The following is a 21,251-nucleotide window of genomic DNA, read 5'->3' as shown; positions in this document are numbered from 1 at the left end:
CATGGTTTTCAGGTAGACCAATAATTTTCAAATTATCTCTCCTGGACCTATTTTCCAGGTCAGCAGTTTTCCCCAGAAGATATTTCACATTGCCTTCTATTTTTTTTGTTCATTTGGATTTGCTTTATTGTGTCTTGGTTTCTCATAAAGTCACTGGCTTCCATTTGTTCAATCCTAATTTTTAGGCAATTATTTTCATCAGAGAGCTTTTTTACCTCCTTTTCCATTTGACTTTTCAAGCTGTTGACTTTTTTCTCATGTCTTTCCTGCATCACCCTCATTTCTCTTTCCATTTTTTCCTCTACCTCTCTAATTTTATCTTCAAAGTCCTTTTTGAGCACCTCTATGGCCTGAGACCAATTCGTATTTTTCTTGGAAGCTTTAGATATAGGGGCCCTGATGTTGACATCTTCCTCTGAGGGTGCCCCTTGGTCTTCCTTGTTACTGAAGAAACTTTCTATGGTCCTCAGCTTTTTCCGTTGGCTCATCTTGCCTTTCTTCTACTAGACTTTTAACTCCTTAAAGTGGGGCACTGTTTCCAGGCTGTAGTATCCCAAGCTTAAGAAGTCCCAGGTGGTATGATTTAAGGAGAATCAAGTTCTTCCCTCTCCCGACCTGTTTCCTAGTCCTAGATGACCCCAGACCAACTTGCCAATCAACCAGCTTTGTGTGTTGTGGTTGTTAGCTCCAACGAGCCTGTGCCCCTCCCCCACCTGGGCCACTTCTACTTGAGCCTACCACCTGGTTCTCAGTAGGGGTGTAAAATCCAAGTTCTGCCTTAGCACCAGCATAGACCCCTGTAGTCTCTCCCCTGCCCAGGGCTCAGCCCACTCACCAGACTGTGAGCTTAGTTCCAGACGACACTGGTGCTTCAGCTGATTCAGAGACTCTGGGGGTCTCCTTCTCTGGCGAGGACTTCCTGAGACCGGATCTGTGTCAGGGTGACTGTGGGGTTGGGCCCAACTCCTGTATCAGCACAGCAGCTCCCTCCTTCTGACCTTCCAAGCCGTTCTTGGTTAGAAGATGATTTCAGCACATTCTTCTGTGAGTTTTGCTGCTCCGGGCATTTTCCTATGACCTTATTTGGATGGCTTTTTTGGAGTGATCATGTCATGAGTTTGGGAGCTTACTCTTTTTTTTTTATTATTGGGGGGGACAGGGAAATGGGGGTTAAGTGACCTGCCCAGGGTCACACAGCTAGTAAGTGTCAAGTGTCTGAGGCCGGATTTGAACTCAGGTACTCCTGAATCCAGGGCCGGTGCTTTATCCACTGTGCCACCTAGCCGCCCCCCCCCCCAATGCATCTCACATTGGAAAAATCCAAAACTTAACTTCTTATCTTTTCCCTTAATCCTACCTCTCTTCCTTATATATCTATTTCTATAGAGGGTATTTGTCCTTCTTGATCAAAGAGGATCATGATGTCAGGATGAATGCATAATGTGTCCAACTGTGGCTGATCAAACTAACATGAGCTTGGAAAGCTCTACCACAGGTTGGCACAAATGAACATTTGGGAAGGAGGTGCCTCTAAATTTGCACATCTCGTGTTTCTTTTAAGCTACTGTAATTCTGCTTTGTTCATAGTGCCTTCTTTGATGTGACCACACCATACTGAGAAGTCCTATGCCTGTCTGTCCATTGTCTCACAATCAATACCAAAGTTCTTCAGAAAGACCTTGAGAGTGCCCTTGTATCCCTTCTTCTGACCTCTGTGTGAGCATTTGCCTTGTGTGAATTCTCTGCAAAAGGGTCTTTTAGGCAAACATTAGTTTGGCATTCAGGCTACATGGCCAGTCCATTGGAGTTGCCCTCTACCAATTGGCACTACCAATCTTCCAGTTACCCAGGTTTGCCACCTCGCCTCACTCCCACACTCACTAACCACCCATATCCAAACAGCTGCCATCTTGTGTATCCTCTGTCAGGAGCATGTACCAGAGAAGGCACAGGTAATGCCCAACAAAGGGCATCCCCTGAAGCAAGACCACCTCCTGCTAAATGCCTACTAAGTTATATAGCCTTCCTATGTCTCAGTTTCCTCATCTGTAAAATAAGAGGATTGGACTAGATGGTCTTTAAGATGCCTTCTCTATCTAAGTCCATCCCATGGCATCTCTTCTTTTCCCCATAATTCCTCAAAAATCACCAACAACGGCTAAACAATCACAGCCACACATTCTTTTCAGTATCCTATGCCTAGTGACTTGAATCTACCTCTGTACTTATTTGGGGACTCAATTCCCAAACACAATCCAGTTAGCTGTTCAATCATCTCCTCTAAAATGTGGCCAGGGTTTTACATTAAGTTCACCGGTCTAGAGTGTCTCTTCCAGAAAAAAATAATAATCGGGGCAGCTAGGTGGCATAGTGGATAGAGCAGTGGCCCTGGAGTCAGGAGTCCCTGAGTTCAAATCCAGCCTCAGACACCCTCATGGCACCCTCAGCACCCACAGAAACTGAATCCTCCACTACATATAATCCCTGAAAACATCAAAGAGTAACTGAGACACGTGACTACATTTAGTAGTTTTCTGTTTGTTAAAAAAAAGTATGCTCAGGGCAGCTAGGTGATGCAGTAGATAAAGCACTGGCCCTTGATTCAGGAGGACCTGAGTTCAAATCCAGCCTCAGACCCTTGACACTTACTAGCTGTGTGACCCTGGGCAAGTCACTTAACCCCCATTGCCCCACAAAAAGAAAAAAGGGTGCTCAACAGTTAGGACAAGCAAGTTGTCCAGTGTTTTTAATCTGAGTTTTGTTGTCTTCATATATAGTATGTTGAGGACAGGAATTCTCATTTGCCTTTCTTTGTCTCCCCAGTACTTAGCATGGGCCCTGGAAAATAGTAGGTACCTTCATAAATGTTTCTTGTTGACTTGCAATTGGGCATATTATTCTTGTGATTCTTCTTAGTTCACTTTGACAGAGCAATAAAGTTGAAGTCAAAATGCCTGGGTTTGAACATTGACATGGTATAACAATAGAAAGAATTATGGATTTGGAATCAGAATCATAGGACCTGTGTTCAAATCCCACCTCTTCCACTTACTACTTATATGGCCTGGGGTATGTATAAGGTCTTTGTGGGACTCAGTTTCTTCAACTTTAAAATGAAGGAGTTGGACTAGATGACCTCTGAGGTCTCTTCTAGATCTAAATTCTATGCTCCATCCCATAGCACCTCCTACTTTCTTCCTAATTCCTCAAAGATCACCAATAGCAGCTCATCAAACACATCCACACATGCTTTTTCTGGCCCTAAAACATGGTTCATCTTGACCTGGTTAATTAGGTCTGTACTTATATACTCATTAATTTAGGTCTGTACTTATCTAAGGCTTCAATTCCTTCTTAGCCATGTTTGGTCCACCCCTTCCAGTTTGATGAGATCATGATCTTTCAAAGAGAAGATAGAAGCAAGGTGAAAGAAGAGATTGTCCTCCATGGTAAACATTACACCATCTTTGCCAAGCTTTGACCTCTATTTTCTTGTCCTCCTTGATCCAAATATGCCCTTTAAAATTCCTTCTTGTCCTTGGGATTTTTCAGAGGCTCTTTCTGGTTTCCAGCCTCCGATATTGTATTCTTGTACATACCTGTTACTTTTGTTTTCACTTCAGTTATATGCCTCTACTAAAAGTATATGTCCTTTTCAAACTCAACCAAAAGCTCTCTGTGCAGCCATATCAGTCTCCAGCCACCTCCCCACTTCCTTCCCTTAATGGAATCATTTATGGCTCTTCAGAGTCTCTCATCCCTCATGGGCCACCTTGTCTCTTGAGGTCTCAGACCATGGGATCACACTTGTTATTTCTCCAAATGCTTTAATATCTAAAGGACATTAAAAGTCTAGATCATATGTTGGACTGTGCCCATCCTGAGGCTGTCATGAATTCTAAGAACATGATCACTTTAGAGTGATGGGCCTCAAGTCAGGAAGATCCAAGTTCAAATATGGTCTCAGACACTCACTGGCCATGTGTCCCTGAACAAGTCACTTAAGCTCTGTTTGCCTCAGTTCCCTCAACTGTAAAATGGAAATATTAATAGCACCCACTTCACAGTGTTGTGGTGAAGACCAAGTGAAATATTTGTTTTAAAAAAAGATTTAGCACAGCCCCTTCTGGCCCATAGTAGGTGCTACATAAGTGTTTACCCATCCCCTTCCCCAGGTTCCTCTCCCTCCCACTTTCACCAACCACTGCTTCCTTCCTTTTTGGCCAGGATTAAATGAAATAAAATTTATAAAATGTGTAGCACAGTGCCTCACACTTAAATGGATATTTTCTTCCTTTGGTACTAGGTCCAGACTTCTTTTCTCCCTCCTTATCTCCCAGAACATCCTGAGACAAAATAGCCAGTGAGACAAGTGGACACCAAAGCCCAAGGGAGCCTGTCCTAAGAGGACCTGAGGATGTTTGGAGCAAGGAAAGAAGATTCAATTGTATTCAACTTGTTCAGGTTTCTGACCACCCAAACCAAAAGGCCTCATCGTGTAGTAGAAAAAGTATTGGATTTAATGCCAGTGTAACCTGGGTTCAAATCCCAGGCTTCCTACTCACTCTCTGTGGAAAATCACTACACCTCTTGAGGCTTCACCTTCCTTATCTATAAAAATTGTGGGTGTAATAATACTAATGTTAGTCAGCATGGCCTCAGAGGTCCCACCCAGTTCTAGATTTATGATCTAAAAAACAAAAGGGTTGGACTAGATAGCCTCTGAAGTCCCTTCCAGAGCTGTAATCCTATAAATTCTCTTCTCCTTTGGTCTTTCCAGTTCCTTCCCAGAGACCCCTGGGTGAACAAGGTAGCAAAAGTCATTTCCCCCTTCCCCGACCCATTCCCAGACAAGAGGACTTGAGACTGGCCAGATGTTGAGGACCTGGCCCATTCAATACAGAATCCCACTCTTCTTCCTGTTCCAGCTATTTTATATGGTCACTGCTCACTCACCACCAAAGTCCATGACTAAGCAGGCTAGAGGATGAAGAATAGGGAAGGAGGCAGATATGGAATAATGAAGCATGAGATGAATAGTGTAGACATAGAAACGTACTTGTATAGTTCTCCTTGGGCAGGGAGGCCCAGCTCACCTCAAGGGCAATAGCCATTGCCCGAGGAGTGAGCAATGGATTATGAACAGCACTGAATTTATAGGGCAATAGGGTTCCTTCACCTGGGACAGGATTTCCTGTCATCAGAGATATCTAAGTCTCTCCCTGGGTCCTCTGCATCCAGGGTGTAGCAGATAAGCTCCTTCAGGATGCACTAACATATTTGTTCTCTGGGCACATTTCTTTATCCTATCCTCTCCCCCAACACACACACACACACACACAAGAATTGGGTGTCACTCGAGTAGTCTGGGTTCACAACTACCCAAAGAATCATTGCCTCTTTTTCTATGGGTACTAAGCCCCCAGTATCTCCCTAAGAGGCAGCATGGAGAGCTCTGGACTTTTCAGTCAGGGAGACCTGGGGTTCAAATCCAGCCTCAGACACTTACTAGCTGTGTGACCTTGAGTCACACACCCTGTTTGCTTCAGTTTCCTCATCTGTAAAATTAGTTGGAGAAAGAAATAGTAAAGCACTCCAGTATCTCTGCCAAGAAAGGATAATGTCAGGTCATGAAGAGTCAGACACAACTGAACAACAAAGAGGAGAGAGAGAGAGAGAGAGAGAGAGAGAGAGAGAGAGAGAGAGAGAGAGAGAGAGAGAGAGTTGGACTTGATGACCTCAAAAGTTCCTTCCATATCTATGACCCTGGGAGAGTCACTTAACTTCTTTCAGCATCAGTTCCCTCATCTGTAGAATGGGTTCAATAGTAGCACCCATTTCCCAGGAGTAATATAAATAGGGAATTGCAAACCTTCAAATACTGTATAAATGTTAGCCAACAGGGACGGTGGAGATCATAAGGCAGAGAGGGGACCACTAAGTCTGTCCCCATATTTAGCACCATCTCAGGGGATCAAGGTCCAAGTCTTATCCTGCATCTAACCAACAAGAGGCCTGGCACCCCTGCCTCCCCCAAGCACTGGCAGGAGCAGCTGCCTGCCAGCCAGCCCTCACCTTCCTCTCCCCTCTGTTCCTGCTCTGCCTGGGCCTCTCCCTGACTGGCACTGGAGTTAATCAGTGTTGCTTTTCTCCTATTCTACTCAGGCCCGTGATGGAAAATACTTTGGCTGGAAGTGAGCCCCAAATCAATAGTCCATTCCATTTAACAGGGTGGCTGTCAGCATAACGAGATAAAAGCGGATTAGCTACCTGCTGCCGGCAGCCCAGGAGCCCACAGGGAGCCCATCTGTTCTTCTCCAACACAGCCCCAAACTCAGAGAGCAGGGGCTGGGAGAAGACTGAGGGCCAGAACAGGAAGGTCTCTTCTGGACTCGGCTTCCCCTTCCTCCCTGCTGTACCCACCCTACCAAGAAGAACCCTGGATTCTGTAACAAAGGGGTCCCTGCCTCCCCCAAGGAAAATCTGACATTTACACAGTGCTTCACAGTTTACAAACCCCTTGCCCATCCATCTGCTCCATCACTTCATTTGCTTCCAATAATAGACCCATGAGCAAGGATAATTATTCTGATATTGCAAGTGAGAAAACTGAGGTCCAATGAGTGAAAATGATTTGCCAGGACCCCCAGAGATTTGATCCAAAGCTTCCTCTCCACCCCTTCCCATAATAAATAAGAGTTCACATTTACATAGTTTCTATAGGTTTACATAAGTTTTCTCTCTTTTTTTTAAGTTTTCTCATTTAACCCTCATAAAACTTCAGTGAGGTAGGGGCTATTATTATTAATACCATTTTACACATGAATCAGGCTCAGAGATGTGACCCTTGCCCAGGATCACACAGCTAGTAAGTATTTGAGGGTTCATTGTAAAGCCAGATTGTTGGGGAGAAAAAGCAGTCTGCAAGCCTATTGTTGTTCAGTCATGTCCAACTCTTCATGATTCCATTTGGGGTTTTCTTGGCAAAGATACTAGAGTGGTTTGCCATTTCCTTCTCCAACCCATTTGACAGATGAGGAAACTGAGGCAAACATGGTTAAATGACTTGCCCAGGGTCCAGCTAATAAATGTCCAAGATGGGATTTGAACTCTGGTCCTCCTGACTCCAGGCCAGGCCAGTGCACCACCCAGCCGCCCTAGTCTGCAGGCCTAGACTCCCAGATATATGAGTATTGTGTCAATCTCTGCCTCTGAGGCCTGGCTTTACCACTAAAGATAACCATATCTCCCAGGGCCTTGTTTTCCTCATCTAGAAAGTGGAGAGAATTTTCAGTGTCCTCCCCTGCCTTCCAGAGCTGATCTGATGATTATCAGGGTCATACAATCAGAATCCCAGAATCAAAAGACTCTGAGCTGAAAGGGGCTTCAGAGACCAACTAGCCCAACCTGTAGCTGAACAAAGACCTATTTCTCCTCACATGTCCCCAAAGACCAGTATAACCAACACAGGTGATCAGATAGTCTTTTCTTGAGGACCTCCAGTGAGAGGGAATCCACTCCCTCTTGAAGCAGTGAATTCCACTTCTGGAGAGCTCGCCTTATTAACAAGGTTTCCTTAAATCAATCAATCAATCAATTAATTGGTTGATCAAGTAATAAATAAATCAATTGAAAAAATAAATTTTCTTCTTTGTAGCTTCCCTCCCCCACCCCATCCCCAGCCTAGCTGTTCCTATTTCTGCCTTCTGGGAGCAGGCAGAACATGCCTAATCCCTCTTGCTTGTAACATTCCCTCAAAGACTTGAAGACTGCTCCTGTGCATTCCAATATGTCTTCTCTTCTCCAGACTAGATGTCACCAGTGCCTTCAACTGATCTTCCTGTGGCAAGAACTCCAGGGCCTTCACTATCCTGGCTGCCTTCCTCTGGATGTTATCCAGCCTCTCAACATCCTGACCAGAATGCAGGTCACAGATGGGGAAGTGCTTGGAGCTCTTCAGAACAAACATCAGATAGCATGTTGAAACAGCTAAGTTCTATTAGCTGGCACCTGTCATCAGGGATACCCCTGGGGGCTTCCCTATTTCTCCTCACATGTCCCCAAAGTACCACTTGTCCTACATATACCACCCCCCAGCTTCACCAAGGCCCAGGAGAGGATGCAGGCATACAATGCAGCAAGTTAGGTATTAGGCAAGAAAACTCCTGTTTCTATATTTTTTTAAATAAGGAGGGAATAAATATTATTTAATATTAAAGGACTGGGGAAATGTTAAAATTTGCAAAGTACTTTCCTCACCAAAAAAAAAAGAAATTTATGGATGATCTAGTGTTTCCATTTTGACAGTTGGGGAAACTGAGGCTCACAGAAGTTAAATGACCAGATCAAGAATACGCATCTAATAAATATTAGTGCTGAGACTTGAATTCAGGTCTTCTGACTCCAAGACCAAGACTTTGGGGGGGGGGGGGAAAGGAATGAGGGTTAAGTGACTTGCCCAGAGTCACACAGCTAGTTAGTGTCAAGTGTCTGGATTTGAGGCTGGATTTGAACTCAGGTCCTCCTGAATCCAGGGCCAGTGCTGTATCCACTGCACCACCTAGCTGCCCCCAAGACTTTTTAAACTATCGCCTCAGTTCCTGACCATGATGTTGCATGGGCTCAGAAGCCAGTTTTTTGTTGACTCCCCATTGCTTTGCATTTAGTAAGTACTTAAAGAATACCTGTTGGGTTGGGTTAAAAGGGAACCTTTCCATCCTTGCCATAGTTTCTGCCTTGAGACCTCATCTTCTGATTGGTGACTCCATAGCCTAGTACATCATTTCATGAAGAAGAGCCCAGACCATGCTCCCTTCACTCTTGGATCAACTCACCAATCTTCTCCATTATCTCTCCACAAGCCTTCCTCCCTCCTTACTACAATCCTCCCCTTCCTCCACTCAGCTTGCCAAATCCCTTTTATGGGTTATCTTCCCTGATTGGAATGTAAACTCCTAGAGGGCAGTACAATCTCGTTTCCTTGCATTTGTATGCCAGAACTTTGCATGATGATGCTTGGAACATTATATTTAGTAAATGCTATCTATTCATGGCTTTCGTGGTGGCTTTTTGTTTATTTGTTTGTTTGTTTAAAAAAAAAACCAGATTCCCCATATGTTGGGGACTTGGTGTAATGTAGCCTTGCCTGGAGGAATAGGAAAAATGACTTTGGAAGGGTCAGGCTATTCTGAAATGTTGGAGTGAGCTGATGACAATCCAAAAAGACACAGCCTCCCAGAATCCATCCCCCTGAGGGGAAGGAGAGAGGGAAGAGTAAAAGACACCTTCTGTCAGAAGGGAGGAGGAGACAGCAGGGAAAGCTGGGGAGGGGGAGAGCATTTGGGGGAAGGGAAAGGACTGTGAAATCTGAAGGAGTCGACAGCTGTCAAATAGCATAAAAATCTCATATGTTAATAATTCTTACAATTTTGCCAAAGACTTAATGGCCAGCCTGTCAGGAGTGATGACAGACACTATTATAGGAATGATAGGGGAATGTTTTGGAGGAGGTGGCTGTGTTCCAGCTGGGAGCAGCAGCCCCACCCACCTCCACCCCCACCTCAAGGGTGACTGATGAGCCTGATGCCCAAAAGCACTCACGTGCACCACTGCCTTCCATCCTGCTTCCTGCCCAGCTCAGGATAGAAGCTCCGTGGGACATTTTAATTAACTGTCAGGTCCATGAACTCCCTCAGTCTTTCTTCCTTCATTTCTCTTCTGCTGCAACTGTCCTTTCCCTACCCTACACATTCCTCTCTCTCAAACACAGCTTAAGCAACTCTCCAGTAATCCACACCTGAGTTTCTGACTTCTCTATGGCAGGTGAGCAGCTAGTGCCACCTAGATTAGGGAGAGAGACAGAAAGAGATACACCATGAAAAACTGTCCACTTCCTAGTGAGGGTAATAGAGATATTAGCCCTAGAGTAGAGTTAGGCATTTCATCCCAGCATCCAGAAATCTGCAAGGTATGACCCTTCCCTATTACTCCCTGTTTGACTAATAGAACAAGGCAGGGACAGACTCAGACAAGCATCTAAGGAATGATTGACTAGATATATACTATTCATTCCCAAACACTTTCACTGTCAACATCAACCAGAAGAGCTGGCCCTAGTTCCCCCCAACCTCTCTCTCTCTCTCTCTCTCTCTCTCTCTCTCTCTCTCTCTCTCTCTCTCTCTCTCTCTCACTCTCTCTCTCACACACACACACACACACACACACACACACACACACACACACACAGATCAGTGGAGCCCCATGAGACTCTTGCTCTCCCAGGAGGGCATATACCCTTTACCAGTGCATTTAGCCTTGTCCAGGAGTAGAATGCACACAACTTGCAGCACCAACAGTACCAGTTATACCTCCCAGGCACAATTGGTTCAGATGCAGAATCATCATCCCTGGGAGGACAGTTCCTGCCAGTGTGTCCTCAAAGTTATAGTGCCCAAACTGAACTCCTAAGTTTAAGAAACCCATCAGCACTTGGAGGAGGAAGCTGCTGTCAGTGATAACTAGACAAGTTCAGAACTACCTTCATGGGCAGTTCTGAATGGTGACCAGCATAGAAGGATCCAAACCCAGCCTAAGTAGTAACTAGGGGATATAACTAGGGGAGCTCACCTGAGTCAGCACCATGGACAGTATCCAGAGCCAAAGTTCTGCCTGGCCAATTTAATACCAAATTCTTGTCACTCAACCTGGACCAATGAGCAATTCCACAGAACCAACTGAAGGGGGAAAGTCTGGAGCGATTGGGGGGCTGGGGACAAGCCTAATTCCTTAAGTCATCTCCTGAGCTTACATTTACAACATGGTACAGAAAAAAGAATATGAGGCTTAAAGTGAGGAGGCTTGGACTTGAAGCCCAGTTCCACCATTCTGTATAACCATGGGCAAATCACTATGTGAATAATAATAATGATAATAATAACTAGCATGAATATATAATTTTAAGGTTTGCAAAGCACTTTACAAATATTATTTCATTTGATCCTCACAACCACCCTGTGACATAGGTACTATTATCCCTGTTTTACATTTGAGGAAACTGAGGCAAATAGATATTAAGTGATTTACCTAAGGTCACAAAGCTAGAAGTATGTGATGCCAGATTTAACTTGGGCTTTCCTGACTCCAGGTCCAGCACTCTATCTAACGTACTGCCTTTCTGGGGGCTATAATGTTTTTACTACCTACAGCACAGGGCTGTTGTCAGGATCCTGCAAACCCTGAGGGTTTTAGTGGATTGTAAGTTCAATATGAGTCAACAATGAGATATGGAAGCTAAGAAAGCTAATGTGCACTTCAGCTTTATTAGGAGAGGTATATCATCCAAGGATAATGAAGGGTAGTCCTACTGGATTTCATACTGGTTAGATCACAGCTAGACTATTGTTGAGTTCTGGCCATTTTAGGAAGGACATTGATAACCTGGGAGTGTCCAGAGGAGAGCAATAAGGATAGTGAAAAGGCTCAGGATCATATGGGGATCGTTTGAAGGAACTGGAGATATTTAGTCTGGAAAAGAGATTTTTTTTTAAGGGGGAGGAAAATGACACGTGTCTTCAAGAATCTGAAGAACTATGATTTGAAAGAGGAATTAGACGATCTTCTTGGCCTTAAGAGATAGATCTATGACTAAAAGGTGAAAGTTGCTATCCAGTGACACTGGATTATTTGCCTTTCCTCAAACAAGATGTGCCATCTCCCAACTCCATGAATTTGTACTGGTTGCTCCTCTTGTCTGGAATTTTCTACCTCCCTACCCCCACCTCCTGGATTCCCTGACTTCCCTGAATTCTTGGCTAAAATCCCTCCTTCTACCCCCCCAAAAAAACCCTTCTCCTGATCCCCCATAATGCTAGTGCCTTCCTTCTGTCGATTATCTCTAGTTGATTGTGTATGCATCTTGTTTGTAGTTAGTTTTTTGCCTGCTGTCTCCCCCTCTAGATTGCATTCCTTGAAAGCAGGGACTGTCTTTTGCCTTTCTTTGTATATCCAGCTTTTAGTATGGTGTTTGACACATAGTAGGAGTGAAATAAATGTTTATTAACTGACTGACTGCATTTGCAAAAAATATAATAAATTTAGACTCAATGTAGGAAAAAAAACTTCCTAACAATTGTTGTTCAGTCATTTTCGACTCTTTGTGACCTCATTTAGGGTTTTCTTGGCAGAGATACTGGAGTGGTTTGCCATTTCCTTCTCCCACTCATTTTACAGATAAGGAAACTGAGGCAAATAGAGATTAAGGCACTTGTCCAGGGTCACATGGCTAGTGTCTGGGGCTAGATTTGAACTGACTCCAGGTCCACTACTCTAGTCACTGTGTCATCTAGCTGCTCCTCCTAACAATTAGAAGTATCCAATAGTGGAATGGACTGCACTGTGAGATAAGATAGTTGCTTCCTTCTTATTTGGTAACTCCAAACAAAGGCTGCACAATCACTTGTTGAATATGTGAGCTCCCCTAGAATTGCTATTGTTTTGGTCTTTGTATATGTAGCCCTGGCATCTAGCACTGTGTTTGATGTAAGGGAGATTCTTGTTCATGGACTGATTGGACTAGATAATCTCATCCTATTCTGAGATTCTGTTATTGAGATAATGCCTAGAGAGTGGGGAGGGGGTGTGTGCCATAAAAAGAAGCCTATATAAATCTAATGTGATGCTTCTACATCCTCTTATTCTAGTAACACTCCAGCCTGTGCTGAGGCTAGAACAACACCTCCATCACTTTCCTCAAAATAAATATGGACAAAGGATTCAAGTTTGGTTAGGTTCAAAGTAAAATCATAGTGTCATAAACTGTCATATCTTGAATCCTCTATTTCTCATATCATAGGAGGGGAAATGGTATCCCATGGAAGGGAAGTTACTTGACCAAGGTCACTTATTAAGTCATCAGTAGGATGGAGAATAGAACCCAAGTCTCTTGACCGAGCTTAGTGGACTTTCCCTTGGATAATGTCACTTCTTGGAGCTGAGTCTCCTATGGAATGGATGAAGGGCATGTGAGAGTGCTAAGGATGAGAGCCGACCAGTGTCTGCAGCTGCTCCGACTGAGCCACTTGGGGACATTAATTGAAAATTAATCAGCTCGGCAGGCACATGATCTGGGCCGACGTGCAAATCAAAGCCAAGTGTCTCAATTAGGGAGAAAAATAGAGCAGACAAGCTTTTACAACACAAGGCATATTTATGGGGATAATATTGTTTTTAATGAGCGAAGATACTAAAAGGCAAAACAAATGTAACATTTTAATAGAAAAAAATAAAAACATCCCATCATTGGGAAGTGGCCAAGCTCCTGGAGCTCACCTGCCTCACAGGACAAAAGGCCCCTGGTGGGTTTCTGGATTGCTGTAATGGCCTGACACTTTCCCCAATCCACCTGAACGAGCTGTCTCAGCCAGCATCTGAGGCCAGTGCCCAACTGAGGGAGACCAAGCACCATTGGAGGTTTAGGGGCAGCTAAGTGGTTCAATGGATAGAGCACTGGCCCCTGGAGTCAGGAGGACCTGAGTTCAAATCTCACCTCAGACACTTACTAGCTGTGTGACCCTGGGCAAATCACAAGCCCAATCACCTTAAACATCCGAGGCCATCTCCAGTCATCCTGATTTGTATCTTGCCATTGGACCCAGATGGCTCTGGAGGAGAGAGTGAGGTTGGTCACCTTGCACAGCCCTCTCTCACTTAAATTCAATTCACTGCAAGTCATGACATCACCCGAATGTCATGGTCCTCTTTGAGAATGAAGGACAGAGGGCAGCTAGGTGTCACAGTGGATAGAGCACTGGCCCTGGATTCAGGAGGACCTGAGTCAAATCCAGCCTCAGACACTTGACACTTACTAGTTGTGTGACCCTGGGCAAGTCACTTAACCCCAGTTGCCTCACCAAAAAAAAAAAGAGAGAGAGAGAGAATGAAGGACAAACAGAGGGCAAAGGGGAGGAGAGACAGACACCAAAAGAATGATTACAATGGAAGCAATGCTAGATCAAGAATCAGGAGGCGTGGTCTGCTTACAATTGAATCTGCTTACAGCTTGCTCCATGACCTTGGACAAGTCATTTCCTTCCCCTGGGTCTCCATTTCCCCAACTGTTAAAAGAGGGGGCTGGAGTAACTATGAAGTTAGCCATGGAACAGCTAACATCTTATGGTACTCTGCTCCTTCCTTGAACGAGGTATGTGATGGTGGGCAGGTGCTTCTTTTAAAGTTCCAGTTTCTTCATCTGTAAAAGGAGGATAATAACCCTTGATCAGGGGCTGTTGTAAAGATAAATTGAGAGAAAGGATGTCAGAAGTACTATCTTCTAGCAAGTAATAATTAGGCCTCACATTCCTCTAAAGACTCTAGATTTCCAAAGTCCTTGCTTCACTGCTGAGAGGTAGCCAGAGTGAGAATTATTATCTCCGACTCACAGATGAGGAGACAGAAGCTCTCATCGGTGAAATGTCTTTCCCAGGTTGGAATAGCATGGAGGTGTCTGACCTTCAACTCAGGGGACACATCTGGATAGACAGTAGTTCAGTAGATAGAGCACTAGATCTGGACTCAGGGAGACCTGGGTTCAAATCTAGACCCAAATACTTGCCAGCCGTGTGACCCTGAGCCAGTTGCTTCATCACTGTTTACCACTGTCTCCTCATCTGTAAAGTGGGGATAATAACAGCACCCACCTCCCAGGGTTGTTGTGAAGATCAAATGAGGTATTTGTAAAATGCTTGTCACCTAAGAAGTGGTTCTTTCCTTCTGGTCTTCCTGCTTTCCCAGGTCTCCAGTGCAGATTAATAATGATTCTGTCCCTAATAATAATAACAGCTAGGGACAGCTAGGTGGTACAGTGGATAAAGCACCAGCCCTGGATTCAGGAGGACCTGAGTTCAAATCCAGCCTCAGACACTTGACACTAGCTGTGTGACCCTGGACAAGTCACTTAACCCTCATTGCCCTGCAAAAAATAATAATAATAATAATAACAGCTAACATTTTATATAGCACTTAATATGTGCCAGACACTGTTCTAAACCCTTCACAGTTATCATCTCATTTAATCCTCACAACAATCCTGGGAGGTAGGTGCTGTTATTATTCCCATTTTACAATTGAGGAAACTGAGGCAGGCAAAGGTTAAGCCATTTGCCTAGCCAGATTTGAACCCAGGTTTCCTGACTCCAGGCCCAGCATTTTATCCATTTCACCACCAGCTGCCCCTGCTATATCATCACTTCTTGAAGACAGCATTTTATAATGTAAATAAGGGGAAAAAATGCAAGTAGGTGTTTGGTGCAGTTGTTATCCCTGGCTGGGGACAGCTAGGTGGTGCAGTAGATAGAGCACTGGCCCTAGAGTCAAGAGGACCTGAGTTCAAATGTCACTTCAGACATTTATTAGCTATTTGACCCTGGGCGAGTCACTTAACCCCAATTGCCTTAAACATCCAGGGCCATCTCCAGTCATCCTAATATATACCTTGCCAATGGACCCAGATGGCTCTGGAGGAAAGAGTGAGGTCAGGGACTTAAATCCAATTCAGTGTAAATCATGACATCACCTCCCGGTGTCATGGTCCTCTTCAAATACTAAGGACCAACAACAACATTCCTGGCTTTTCCGATGAAAGAGGACACTGCTGGACTTTCAGGATCCCCTGGTAGTCCCCATCACAGGTGGAGGCCCCCAATCCCAGCCTGTGCACACTGTCTCTGGCTTCCCTGGAACTAGGCCACAAACTGTGCTTTCTCCTGGAGGGGACTCCTGAGACTGACCCGATGCAGGTAAAACACCCATCATATTCCTGTTTTCTATCACTACCACAACCATTATGATAAAAAAATAATAAACCCCCTAGTGAATCAGCCTCCCTGGTCAGCCAGGCCTACATCTAAACAAGCCCCTCAGAGTCACAGCTCATAACACTCAGGATTAAGTCACACAGCCAGTAAATGCTTGAGTCTAGATTAGAACTCATGAAGTCTTCCTGATTCCAAGCACAGAGCTCTGTTCGCTGCATTACCTAGCAGCCAATGAAGCAATGGCAAAGTAGTAATAGGGTAATAGAGGCATGGAAAGGCCCACCAACCCCAAACGACCTCCCTTATCTCCACCAACTCCAACACAGTTATTTAAAATCCCATCACCCCCATTATCACCCCTACCCCACCACCCACACCCCTAATGGTCCCAACTTTCCCAAATCAATATGGCCGCCCATCCACCTTGAATTTTCCTGACAGTATTAGTTTTGAAATCTTTGGAACTTTCCTATCAGTGTTAGTTTTAGAGTCATAGATTTGAGGACTAGGAAGAACATCAGAGATGCTCCAGTCTTATCCCTCATTTTGGCTGATTAGGAACCCAAGGACTAAGAAGTCCAACACCTTGTACAAGGTCACACTAGTAGAATACTTCCAGGCTGGGATTCAAACCCAGGACCTCTGGCTCAAAACTCAGTGTTCTTGCCACACGGGTCACCACCACCGGGCCCTGAAGGGATGAAATAACCCTGGGCAAACAATAGCTAGGGCAGAACAGCTGAGGATTTCCTCAAGGGAAGGCAATTTAGAGGGCATCAGCAGTCCCTTCTCAGGGGTACTTGTCCCCTGACCAACCCTGCCATTGGTCCAGTGCAGGCAAATTCTTCCTAACCTTGTCTTGTCCATCAGTCCCCTTTCTTCCCTTTTTACTCTGGGTACTTAACTCCCATCTAACCCATCTCTACTCTAGGGCAGGAGAAATTGTTCTTTAGCCCAGAAATCCCCCCAGGGATTGAGAGGGGGTTCTATTTCTTCCTCCCCTCCCCCAGTAACCAAACCCCTGACACCTGGACCCCTCCCAGACCACTTGACCCAAGTGAAGATATTACTAGTTGTGGTTCTGCCCTTGTGGTAAAGCGGGGGAAGGATTTAAAAGCATAAAGCCTTTACCCTAGCCCCTTCTCTCCACCTCCCTGAGACTCAAAGAGAAAGCTTTCAGATTAATAGCGAAATATTCTCTCACTGGTCTCATACAACCTTCTCATTTTCTAGAGGATAAAATTGAGGACAAGGGAGGGAATATGACTTACCCAAAGTCACATGGCAAGCGAGCAGTAGAACCCAGACTAGAATATAGGCTGCTGTGTCCTGGCTCAAGTCTCTTTTTCCCACACACCAAAAAAAGGAGTCCAGAAAAAGAAAAATTTGAGGCTAAGAATGGGCAAGAACATTGACCTGAGAATGGTATCTGAGTTCCCCTCCCCTCCCCAAACAACTATGTTTGGAAATAGGCACAGACTTGGTGTCCAGGAAAGAGGAAACACTAGCCTAAACCCCTAGACAGCACCGGAGCAAAGCCTCTTGGGAGGGGGAAGGAAGGGAGGGGGGTTTAGCTGGAAAGAAGCCTTGTGTCCATGCTTCCCCCAAGACCCCAGGCCCAGGTCCCAGACCCCAGACACCCAGTCCCATTTCCTCCCCCTTTCCCCCTCCTGCAGACTGACGACATTTGAAAGTTAACTTCCCACAAAAGTCACTCTCCCAGGATTAATATTTATTTCTTATGAAATTTAAATTTTTCAGTGTAATTAAATTTTTATTCATCGTGAGTTATAGATAAAAATATTTATAACCTTCCCATTCCCGCCACAGAGGACGAGGCTAGGATGGAACCAATTACCAGAGCCTGGGCCAGAGGCTGCTTCAGAGCCCCAGAGGCACAGGGGCTAGGAGGGAGAGGATGGGAGGAGGGTGAAAGGGGCTCTCTCCATCACCTGAGGCAGTTACAGCAGCAGCACCATCTCTTATGGAGTGGGGGAAGAGCCTACAGTGAAGTGTCTGGGGCCATTGGGGAGCTGTCCATGGTCAATGAGAGAAATCATAGAGAAGCCGCCCAGGTCCAATACAGAGGAGTCAATGAGGAGTAACCCTAGCCAGGGAGGGCAAGTGAGAAGCGAGACTGGTCAGTGAAGACCTGTGAGCAACTGACAGTGATGTCCTCTCCAGGGCTCTGCTAGGCTCCCCCACTGGGCTAGGTCCAGAGGGAAGGAAGAATGAAGGAGTCAGCATGCCATGGTAAAAAGAGCATGGTGGGGCAGGGGCAGCTAGGTGGTGCAGTGGATAAAGCACCGGCCCTGGATTCAGGAAAACCTGAGTTCAAATCTGGCCTCAGACATTTGACACTTACTAACTGTATGACCCTGGGCAAATCACTTAACCCTCATTGCCCCCAAAGGAAAAATCTTTTTAAAAGAACATCAGACTCTGAATCAGAAATCCTGCATTTAAATCTTGTCTCTGCCATGAATTCTTCAGGCAACCTTGGATGAGTTACTTCTCCTCCCTGGACCTCAGTTTTTCTCTTCTGTAAAATGGGCACTGGTGCCTCTAAGGAATGGGAGGGAGGAGAATCCCAGTTCCTCCTTGGAGTATCATTCCAGCCTGCTCACTGGAACACAGTCCTGGCACTTAGAATAATAGGCTCATAGATTTAGAGAAAGAAGGGAATTTAGAGGTCACCGAGTATCACTCATTCATTTATAGATGAGGAAACTAAGGTGCAAAGAGTGACCTGCCATGGGTCAAACAGCAAGTATGAGAGGCAGTATATGAGGAACGATCTTCCTTTCTTCCAAATCCATTGCTCTATCCACTGCACCACACTGCTTCCTTTATGTGGTAACCCACTGTCAATTTGATAATCTTGGTATCCTCAGGCCAATTGGTTTATAGCCCCAAAGCCAGACCCATGGACAGCCCAAGATGAAAATCACCATCTCCCACCCCAATGAGTCAGACTCTGAGGGTTGCTTCACTTGCCTTGGGATCTCCATAGCTACAGTATTTGTCATGGACCTTCTTTGGGCTGGGACCACCTTGATAGCTAGGTGGCCCAGTGGAAAGAGTGCTAGACCTGAAATCAGGAAGACCTGAATTATAAGCCTGCCTCAAACATTTACTAGCTATGTGACCTTGGGTAAGTCACTTAACTTCTGTTTGCCTCAATTTCCTCATCTATAAAATAGGGATAATAATGGTACCTACCTCCCAAGGTATTGTTATGAGGATCAGATGAAATATTTGCAAACAGATTTATAAACTTTCAAGCACTAAACACCTGGTAGCTGTTATAATTTATTAGTTATTTTTTCCAACTCTAAAGAAGGTACCAACATGTAATTCCTTTTCATCCATCTCTTGATTTAGAGCCTCTCCATGTGGAGCTGTCCATGGGTAACTGGTGGGCAGACCCCTCTTGGAGTTCCCACTGCTTCTCTTCTCCTGGTTGTCAGGGCATCCGACTAAACCCACAGTGGTCAGCAGGTGGTTTGAGGGAGTGTCTTCTGGGGGCCATTTTGTAGTCTGGCAAATTTCCTAATCATTCAATGATTTGACATTTAGAGAGTGCTTCTTCATTAGTCATAGCCAGACTTTCTTCCCCCCGGCTAAACAGTTGACTTGAAAATCCTACTTTTGGGGGAAGCTAGGTGGTGCAGTGGATAAAGCACTAGCCCTGGATTCAGGAGGACCTGAATTCAAATCCAGGCTCAGACACTTACTAGCTGTGTGACTCTGGGCAAGTCACTTAACCCTCATTGCCCTGGAAAAACAAGAATAGTATATAAAAAAGAAAATCCTACTTTTAACCCTGTCTTTACCTGTTCCTGTCTGAACTAAGTGATAGGCCTCCTTCAACTGACCATTCAGTCAAGTGATGGACTGATGGTATATCTTCATATCTCTATCTTCTGAAACCCTAAAGTCAAGGGGGCAGAGTCAAGATGGCGGAGTATGAAGAAGTACAGCATAACTATCCTGCCAAACTTCCACAAAGATCTAAAAAATGTAACCAGACAATTGTGATTGGGAAATCCAAGGGAAAAAAGTGGCTCACAGTTAGTCATTTTTCCATCCCAAGGCAGTTAAGAGAGATAGATAGAAAGGTCTTCGGACACCATGGAAGAGTTTTGTCCAAGAGCATTCTGCATGCAGAGCATTATAACACTTAGGGACTAGAAGAGAGCAGAGAGTGGGCACCAGGGCAGGAAGCCTTAGGGTGAGAAGAGATTCCAGGGCATCTCTGAACTAGCACAAGGTACAAGAACAGGTGCCATCTGGAATCTGTCTCCCACTACCCAGTTTCAGCTTGGACTGAAGTAGGATCTGCATATAGGGATAATAGAGAGGAACCATCACTACTAGCCCTATTAGCAAACATACTTCCCATCCAAGCCACAGCAGGTATTGAATAAAGTCCCTGGCATCATACTTGATGCATGCATCAAAAATGACACATGCTAAAACCATTGAACTTGAAGCTCAGGGGTCAGAGTACTCAGCATGGTCTGTAGAAAAGTCTGGCAGCAGGTCTCCTTGAGGATGATAAGGTGTACTTCCAGACTTCTTGATTCCTGGGTTGTTGCCAATGAGAAAGGGAAAGGGAGGAAGTCTACCATCTGGAAACTTCCTATTTAAAATCATTCTGCTTGCCAGCTTTACAAATTCAAGCAAGCTTTTTGTGTCACACACAGATACTATCCTAGAAAACTTAGAAGTTGTATACGAGGAAAGGGATGGTCACCAGAAACCTATTACATTTTCAGTAGAGGATTCTTTGACAATGACTTGTTATCCCTGATAACAAGTACAAAAGATAGTCAATCAGTCAACAATCAGTCAGCATTTAAGTGCCTATTTTGTGCCAAGCACTGTGCTAAATTCTGGGGATACAAAGAAAGGCAAAAGACAAGTCCCTATCTTCAAAGAGTTCATATTCTAATTGGGAGAGACAACATGCCAACACCTATGTATGAATGAGATATAAACAGGATAAATTGAAGATAATCACAGAGGGAAAGTACTAGAATTAAGGGGAATCAGGAAAGGCTTCTTGTAGAAAGTAGGACTTCAAAGAAGCCAGGAAAGAGAGAGAGAATTTCAGACATTGGGGAATAGCCAGTGAAAATGCCCAGAATTGGGAGGGGGGTCTAAAACCTCACACCTTATTGATATCAAAAAAAGGCAACTAAGAAGATAACAACAACTATCAACCTATATTTCCTATTTGTACAAAATCTTAAGGGTCAGCAATTCATGAGTTGAAGGCATCCTCAGTGAGAGTATTCTTAAGGAGTAAGCAGGGTTCCATAAACAATAGTGGAACTGCAGCATCTTGACCATTTCACAATTTTCTGAAAGCTGTAGAGCATAAAGGATCCTATTGTACTTATTGTTTGCTAATTACAAAGGAGAATTAGATGGAGG

This window comes from Dromiciops gliroides, chromosome 3, assembly GCF_019393635.1.
Source record: "Dromiciops gliroides isolate mDroGli1 chromosome 3, mDroGli1.pri, whole genome shotgun sequence".
Taxonomy (NCBI): domain Eukaryota; kingdom Metazoa; phylum Chordata; class Mammalia; order Microbiotheria; family Microbiotheriidae; genus Dromiciops; species Dromiciops gliroides.
This window is presented reverse-complemented; position numbering follows the sequence as displayed.